The 8470-nt window shown below is 49.6% G+C and overlaps 1 pseudogene; it reads left to right on the top strand.

Annotated features, from left to right (window-relative positions):
- Nucleotides 1-368: 368 nt before the first annotated feature.
- Nucleotides 369-781, top strand: LOC120366096 (cofilin-1 pseudogene; annotated as a pseudogene).
- Nucleotides 782-8470: the final 7689 nt, after the last annotated feature.

Raw genomic sequence — 8470 nt, 5'->3', positions numbered from 1 at the left:
ATATCAACTTAGAAGTTTAAACGAAATCTTGGTTGGCTCCTTGTTTGCTATTCTCTTCCCTCATTTTCTTTCATGTCTCCATTATTAAAGACAATTATAGGCATACCCATATTTAGACTGCATTCTAGCCCGGGCAATAAAGCAATACCCCCATCCTCTCTCCCTCTTCCTCTTTCTCTTTCTTCCTCTTCTTTATTCTTTTTCAAAAAAAAAAAAAAAAAATTTGTAGAGACCAGGTCTTGCCATATTGCTCAGGCTGGTTTCAAACTTCTGGGCTCAAGCAATCCTCCTGCCTTGGCCTTCCAAAGCTGGGATTGCAGGCGTGAGCCCTGGCACCTGGCTGCTATCTCCTTTTCGTTTCTGAAAACATGGCCTCTGGTGTGGCCATCTCTGATGGTGTCATCAGGGTGTGTGCTGACTTGAAGGTGGGCAAATCTTCCATGCCAGAGGAGGTGAAGCCGCGCAGGAAGGCAGTGTTGCTCTTCTGCCTGACAGAGGATGAGATGAACACCACCCTGGAGGAGGGCGACGAGACCGTGGGGGATGACGTGTGCTGGACCACTGACCACCCCATGCCACTTGCCAAGATGCTGCAGACAAAGACTGCTGCTGCGCCCTCAGAGGTGACGCAACATGTGAGACCCAGGAGAGCAAGGAGGACCTGGTGTTTATCTTCTGTGCCCCTGAATCTGCACCCCTTAAGGGCAAAATGATCTATGCCAACTCCAAGGATGACATCAGGAAGCTGACATGGGCCAGGCGTGGTGGCTCACGCCTGTAATGCTAGCATTTTGGGAGGCCAAGGCGGGCAATCACTTGAGGTCAGGAGTTTGAGACCAGCCCAGCCAACATGGTGAAACTCTGTCTGTACTAAAAATACAAAAATTAGCTGGGCATGGGTTGTGATCCCAGCCACTAGGGAGGCTGAGGCAGGAGAGCTGCTTGAACCCGGGAGGTGGAGGTTGCAGTGAGCCGAGATTGCGCCACTGCACTCCAGCCTGGGCAACAAAGTGAGACTCCGTCTCAAAAAAAAAAAAAAAAAGGATCTGGCAACCTGCTTTTGGGGGTTAGAGGCTGCCCCCTTCCTGCCAAGCCTGAAGTGCTGGGAGGATCCCAGCATAGGGAAGGCAATCCCTTCCAAACAGCCCGCACCTCAGGGCCTTCCCAGCACCTGAATTTTCTTCCTCTCACTATTCTTGATGGTTCTGGTCTTCCCAAACCACTTTTTTTTTTTTTTTTTTTTTTTTTTTTTTTTTTTTAAATCTAAGACAGGGTCTAACTCTGTTGCTCAGGCTGGAGTTCAGTGGTGCAATCGCAGCTCACTGCAGCCTTGACATCAAGCAATCTTCCCACCTCTGCCTCTGGGACTACAGGTGCGTGTCACCACACCTGGCTAATTTTTATACTTTTTGTAGAGACAGGGTTTTGCTTTGTTGCCCAGGCTGGTCTTGAACTCCTGGGCTCAAGTGATCCTCCCACCTCAGCCTACCAAGGTGCTGGGATTATACTCACGAGCCACTGCATCCAGCCCCAAACTGATTTTGATCTTCTGATTCCTCTTGGGTTGAAGCTAAGTCGTCCCCAGAGACCCCAGTTTTGGGGAGGGGACTGTATTTTTTTAACAATACCCCTACTGCCCACCTGTTCTTCCACCTCCCCGTGCTGCCAACTCCTAACCACAACAGTGACTTTATACTTGTCTGTGTGTGAAAGGAATGTTGTGAGATGACCCTCCCCTTGCCAGCTGGTCCCTCTCCCTTTTCCCCTGGTCACAGTCACTCATGGAAGTAGGACCCAGGCTGGATCATGGCTTAGTGCAGCCTCAGCTTCCTGGGATTAAGTGATCCTCCCGCCTCAGCCACGTCAGCCTCTCCAATAGCTGGAACCATCGGCAAGCATTACCATGCTTGGTTAGTTTTTTAAATTTTGTTTTGTAGAAACAGGGGTCTCACTTTATTGTCCAGGGTGCTCTTGAACTACTAGGCTCAAGAAATTCTGCTGGGATCACAGGCGTGAGCCATGGCGCCCAGCCTGAATCATGCTTCTTTTCTTTTTGAGACGGGTCTTACTCTGTTGCCCAGGCTGGAGTGAAGTGGTGAAATCTCAGCTCACTGTAACCTCTGCCTCCCAGGTTCAAGCGATTCTTGCACCTTAGCCTCCTGAGTAGCTGGAATTACAGGTGCCCACCACCATATCCGGCTAATTTTTGTATTTTTAGTAGAGATGAGGTTTCTCCATGTTGGTCAGGATGGTCTCGAACTCCTAACCTTAGGTTATCCGTCCACCTCAGCCTCCCAAAGTCCTGGGATTACAGGTGTGAGCTACCGTGCCCGGCCTGAATCACACTTCTTTTCTTTTTGAGACAGGGTCTCACTCTGTTGCCCAGGCTGGAGTGCCCTGGCAAACAGGCTGGAGTGCAGTGGTGAAATCTCAGTTCACTGTAACCTCCACTTCCTGGGTTCAAGCGATTCTTGCACCTCAGCCTCCTGAGTAGCTGGAATTACAGGTGCCCACCACCATGTCCAACTAATTTTTGTATTTTTAGTAGAGATGGGGTTTCTCCATGTGGGTCAGGATGGTCTCGAACTCCTAACCTTAGGTGATCTGCCCACCTCAGCCTCCCAAAGTGCTTGGATTATAGGCGTGAGCCACCATGCCTGGCCTAGCCTCATGATTCTAATAGAGCAAAAAAGACCGTGTTTTGCTGTCAGGATGCAATGCCTCTTCACCTTCTGCTTCCCAGGCAAAGAAGTGTTCAGTTGTTGGCCAGGCGCGGTGGCTCAAGCCTGTAATCCCAGCACTTTGGGAGGCTGAGGCGGGTGGATCACGAGGTCAAGAGATCGAGACCATCCTGATCAACATGGTGAAACCCCGTCTCTACTAAAAATACAAAACATTAGCTGGGCATGGTGGCGCGTGCCTGTAATCCCAGCTACTCAGGAGGCTGAGGCAGGAGAATTGCCTGAACCCAGGAGGCGGAGGTTGCAGTGAGCCGAGATCGTGCCATTGCACTCCAGCCTGGGTAACAAGAGCGAAACTCTGTCTCAAAACAAAACAAAACAAAACAAAAAAAGAAGTGTTTAGTTGTTCAGTGTGTTTTGTGACCGACTGACCAGGTGGAGCTTCAGCGAGCTTGGTAATGGTTTGGCGAAGTGTTGCTTTCCCCCTCATAAAAGTGGTAAGTAATAGTGCCAAATCTCACCAAGACGGTCATACTGCAAAGGGCCAGGAAGCGTGGCAGTCAGAATCAATATGTATATTTTTATTAATCTCTGACCTCTAAGTATCAAAGGAGACCAGTGAGTGGGTCCATGGTTTCTGCTTTTGAAAAACCAGCTCAGTGGGTATTTGCAAGAGAAGGAAGGTGTTAATAAGAAAATCATGGCAATTGCCGATGAAGGTGAAAAAAAAAAAAAAGAAAATCATGGCAAAAACCATGCAGACGCTGACTTGGCCAATTCCCATGGCTTCCGACCAATTCATAAGAGCTATTTTGAAAATGTGATTTTCGGCCGGGCATGGTGGCTCACGCCTGTAATCCCAGCACTTTGGGAGGCCGAGGCAGGCAGATCACCTGAGATCAGGAGTTTGAGACTAGCCTAGCCAACATGGTGAAACCCTGTCTCTACTAAAAACCAAAAATTAGCTGGGCATGGTGGCAGGTGGCCGTAATCCCAGCTACTCAGGAGGATGAGGCAGGAGAATCACTTGAACCCGGGAGGCAGAGGTTGCAGTGAGCTGAGATCACGCCATTGTACTCCAGCCTGAAGGCCAAGAGTGAGACTTCATTTCAAAAAAAAAAAAAAAAAAAAAAAAAAAAAAGAGGATTTTCCCAAATGGAGAAATGGAGAAATGAAATTTGAGCTACACTGAAAAGACCCCAATGAAATTGCTTTCTCTAAAAATATGTAAGACCAGGCCAGGCACGGTGGCTCATACCTGTAATCCCAGCACTTTGGGAGGCCGAGGTGGGTGGACCACGAGGTCAAGAGTTCAAGATCAGCCTGGCCAAGATGGTGAAACCTCATCTCTACTAAAAATTAAAAAAAAAATTAGCTGAGCATTGTGGCTGGTGCCTGTAATCCCAGCTACTTGGGAGGCTGCGGCAGGAGAATTGCTTGAACCCAGGAGGTGGAGGTTGCAATGAGCTGAAATTGTGTCACTGCACTTCAGCCTGGGTGACACAGTGAGACTCTGTCTCAAAAAATATATATATGTATATATATGTAAGACAGGAGCCCCTACTTTGTGTGTGTGTAGGCGGGAGGGGTGCATGCGTTTCTAGGAGTGTGTGGGGCATATGTGTAAGCGTTTTCTATAGGGTGTGTATGTAGGTGGGTTTCAGGGTATGTATATAGAGATGTCTGTGGCTATGTTTATAGGGGGGGGTGTGTGTGTGTGTGTAGGAGGAATGGGGTTTAGGATATCCGAATAAGGAAGAAAACCTGTTTTTCAATTCCTGTTTCTTCTTCTCTTTTTAAGATTTAAACAACAGCTCTGGGGTGGTCCTTGCAGGCTCTCTGAGCGGGCTTTCTGTTGTTTGCCCTGGTCTTGGCGTTCCTGTGTGAGGCCGTATGCAGTGGCCCAGGGCATCTGGGCCTCCTCCAGGGCCTGTGAGGGTTTCACCAGCTGTGTGCTCTGCTCCTGGCTGCTTCTGTTTGGTGTGATGAGGGCCTTTCACCTGAGTGTGAACAGACCCTGGTGACAACCAGCTTCCAGACAGCGCACTGGGGCTCCCCTTCCAACTCCATGTCTACTCAGGTGGCTGATGATGCATCCTGAAAAACTTGGGATTAAAGGAAAAATTTAATTTATTAAATTAAAAATTTGTTTGTTTGTTTTAAGAGACGGGGTCTCGCTGTGTTGCCCAGGCCGGAGTGCAGTGGCTATTCACAGGCGCGATCCCACTACTGATCAGCACGGGAGTTATGACCTGCTCTGTTTCTGACCTTGGCCAGTTCACCCCACCTTAGGCAACCTGGTGGTCCCCCGCTCCCGGAAGTTCCCCATATTGATGCCAAACTTAGTGCGGACACCCGATTGGCATAGCACACTACAGCCCAGAACTCCTGGGCTCAAGGGATCCTCCCACCTCAGCCTCCCGAGTAGCTGGGACTACAGGCACACGCCACGACGACTGGCAGGAAAAGTTGATCAACAAAAGGATGAGTTAGAAAGAGAAACAGGCCCGGTGCTGTGGCTCACGCCTATAATCTTAGCACTTTGGAAGGCTGAGGTGGGAGAATCATTTGAGCCTAGGAGTTTGAGACAGGCCTGGGCAACACAGTGGTCTCTTCTGTGGAGACCCTGTCTCAGAGACCTCTGGTCTCTCTCTTGTTTGTTTGTTTTGAGATGGAGCCTCATTCTGTTGCCCAGGCTGGAGTGCAGTGGCACAATCTCGGCTCACTGCAACCTCTGCCTCCCAGGTTCAAGATTCCCCTGTTCCAGTCTCCCAAGTAGCTGGGACTACAGGCGTGTGCCACCACACCTGGCTAATTTTTTGCGTTTTTAGTAGAGACGGGGTTTCACCATGTTAGCCAGGATGGTCTCAATCCCTTGATCTCATGATCTGCCTGCCTCGGCCTCTCAAAGTGCTGGGATTACAGGTGTAAGCCACTGTGTCTGGCCATTTGTTTGTTTTTTGAGACAAGGTCTTTCTCTGTCACCCAGTTTGGAGTACAGTGGTGTGATCTCAGCTCACTGCAACTTCTGACAATTCTTGTGCCTCAGCCTTCCAAGTAGCTGGAATTACAGATATGTGCCATGATGCCTGGCTAATTTTTGTATTTTTAGTAGAGATGGGGTTTTACGACGTTGGCCAGGCTGGCCTTGAACTCCTGACCTCAAGTGATCTGCCCACCTCAGCCACCCAAAGTGCTGGGATTATAGGCATGAGCCACCATGCCTGGCCCTCTGGTCTCTTTTGTCTCTAAAACAATTTAAAAATCATCCAAGCATGGTGGTGTGTGCCTGTACTCTCAGTTACTCTGGAGGCTGAAACAGGAGGATTGCTTGAACCCAAGAGATCAAGGCTGCAGTGAACCGTGATTGCACCATTGCACTCATATTTGGGTAAAAGAGTAGGACCCTGTCTGAAAGAAAAAAAAAGTCCAAATCCCGGATATGCGGGAATGTGAACTTATTTGGAAACAGGGTTTTTGCTGATGCGGTCAAGTCAGGGGAGGTCATGATGGATTAGGCTGGCCCTTAATCCAGTGACTAGAGTCTTTGTAAGAAGAGGAAAATTTGGGCTGGGTGTGGTGGCTCATGCCTATAATCCCAGCACTCAGTGCCACTGCACTCCAGCGTGGGTGACAGAATGAGACTCTGTCTCAAAAAAAAAAAAAGAATTCGGACAGAGACACACAGGGAGAACACCATGTGCTGGAGGTGGAGGCAGAGACAGGAGGGACACAGCCTCAAGCCCCGGACCACCCGGGACCCCACCAGACACTAGAAACTAGGAAGAGGCAAGGAAGGACCCTGCCCTGGGGTCTTTAGAGAGATCAGGGCCCTGCTGACACCTGGAGTTTGAACTTCTGGCCTCTAAACCTGGGAGATAATTAGCTTCTGTTTTTTTGTTTTTTTTGGGATGGAGTTTCCCTCTTGTCACCCAGACTGGAGTGCAGTGGCACGATCTTGGCTCACGGCAACCTCTGCCTCCTGAGTTCAATCGATTCTCCTGCCTCTGCCTCCCAAGTAGCTGTAATTACAGGCACCTCCCACCACACCCAGCTATTGTTTGTATTTTTAGTAGAGAGGGGGTTTCACCACGTTGGCCAGGCTGGTCTTGAACTCCTGACCTCAGGTGATCCATCTGCCTTGGCCTCCTAAAGTGCTGGATTACGGGCATGAGCCACCGCGCCCGGCTTCCTCCACTTTCAATAATGGCAAGTCTCTGGGGCAGGGGGAGAAAAGGGTACACACAGATAAAATGGCATAATTAAAATCAAGAATTTTTTTTTTTTTTCACCAATTGATTTATTCACAGTTCTAGAGGCTGGGAGTCCAAGATCAAGGTGCAGGCAGCGCTGGTTTCTCTGGAGTCCTCCCTCTGACTCGCAGCTTGCCATCTTCTCCCAGTGTCCCCACGTGGTCATTCCTCTGTATGTGACCATGCCCTAATCTCTTCTCCTTTTCATTTTATTCTTATTATTTTTTGAGACAGAGTCTTGTTCTATTGCCCAGGCTTGAGTGCAGTGGTGCAATCTCAGCTCACTGCAACCTCCGCCTTCCAGGTTTAAGCAATTCTTCTGCCCTAGCCTCCAGAGTAGCTGGGATCACAGGGACGTGCCACCAAGCCCAGCTAATTTTTGTGTTTTTAGTAGAGACAGGGTTTCACCATGTTGGCTAGGCTGGTCTCAAACCCCTGACCTCATGATCCGCCCACTTCGGCCTCCCAAAGTGCTAGGATAACAGGTGTGAGCCACCGAGCCTGGCCTTATTTTTTTTATTTTTAATTTTTTTCAAATGGAGTTTCTCTGTTGTCACCCAGGCCGTAGTACAATGGTGTGATCTCAGCTCACTGCAACCTCCGCCTCCCAGGTTCAAGCAATTCTCCTGCCTCAGCCTCCTGAGCAGTTGGGATTACAGGCGTGTGCCACCACGCCTGACTAATTTTGTATTTTTAGTAGAGACGAGGTTTCTCCTTGTTAGCCAGGTTGGTCTCGAACTCCCGATCTCACATGATCCACCTGCCTTGGCCTCCCAAAGTGCTGGGATTACAGGCGTGAGCCACAGCACCTGTCCAGCTTCAGCCTTCTGATCAGTGTTCCTATTTTGAGCTCCCACTGCGAAAGCAATGCATCTCATCCGTGCAAAGGGATGGGGAGGAGCTGAGAGCGTTGGCACTCACCTGTGTTTTCTGGCACCGGAGTGACCCTGGAGACCTGCATTGGAGGGGAGGGGGAGGGGCCAACCCTTCCTTTAGGAGCTTGGAACTGCTTCAGATGAAATTCTCCCAGGGCAGGAGAGAGCTGCCGAGTTTGAAGATGTGGGGGTCCCCAGCAGTTGCCTGGTAAGTGTCCCTTATTCAGTAACTGGGAGAAGCTAGTGGCAGGCTCAGTGTGCCCACACTCCTTGGAGAAACCAAATATCTGCCATTAGAATCCATCCAGAAGCCTTGCATCTAAGAGGGAAGAGGGGCCGGGTGGGCGAGGCGGCCCAGGCGCACAGATGCCTTGAGAAGGGCTGGCCTCCTCAGGCGAGGCCTGGCCACAGTCCCTCCCACCTTCCTCATGCTCCTGTCATCCCTTGTTCTGGAATTCCAGTCAATCTTGGGAAGGATTTCCAGAAAGTTGGGAGAAAACAGAACACGGCTTTCTTGTCCTAGAGGGTCCTTAAAACAAATTAGGGGTCAAGTTGACTAAGAGATGCTTGATTTCAATACGTTTTCAAATGATAAGAGTCGTGGTCACTAGCTATTTGATTGTAAGGGTTAGGAGACAATTTTCCTTCCTTCCTTTTCCTC

Source organism: Saimiri boliviensis, chromosome 11, assembly GCF_048565385.1.
Source record: "Saimiri boliviensis isolate mSaiBol1 chromosome 11, mSaiBol1.pri, whole genome shotgun sequence".
NCBI classification, from domain to species: domain Eukaryota; kingdom Metazoa; phylum Chordata; class Mammalia; order Primates; family Cebidae; genus Saimiri; species Saimiri boliviensis.
This window is presented reverse-complemented; position numbering and strand designations above follow the sequence as displayed.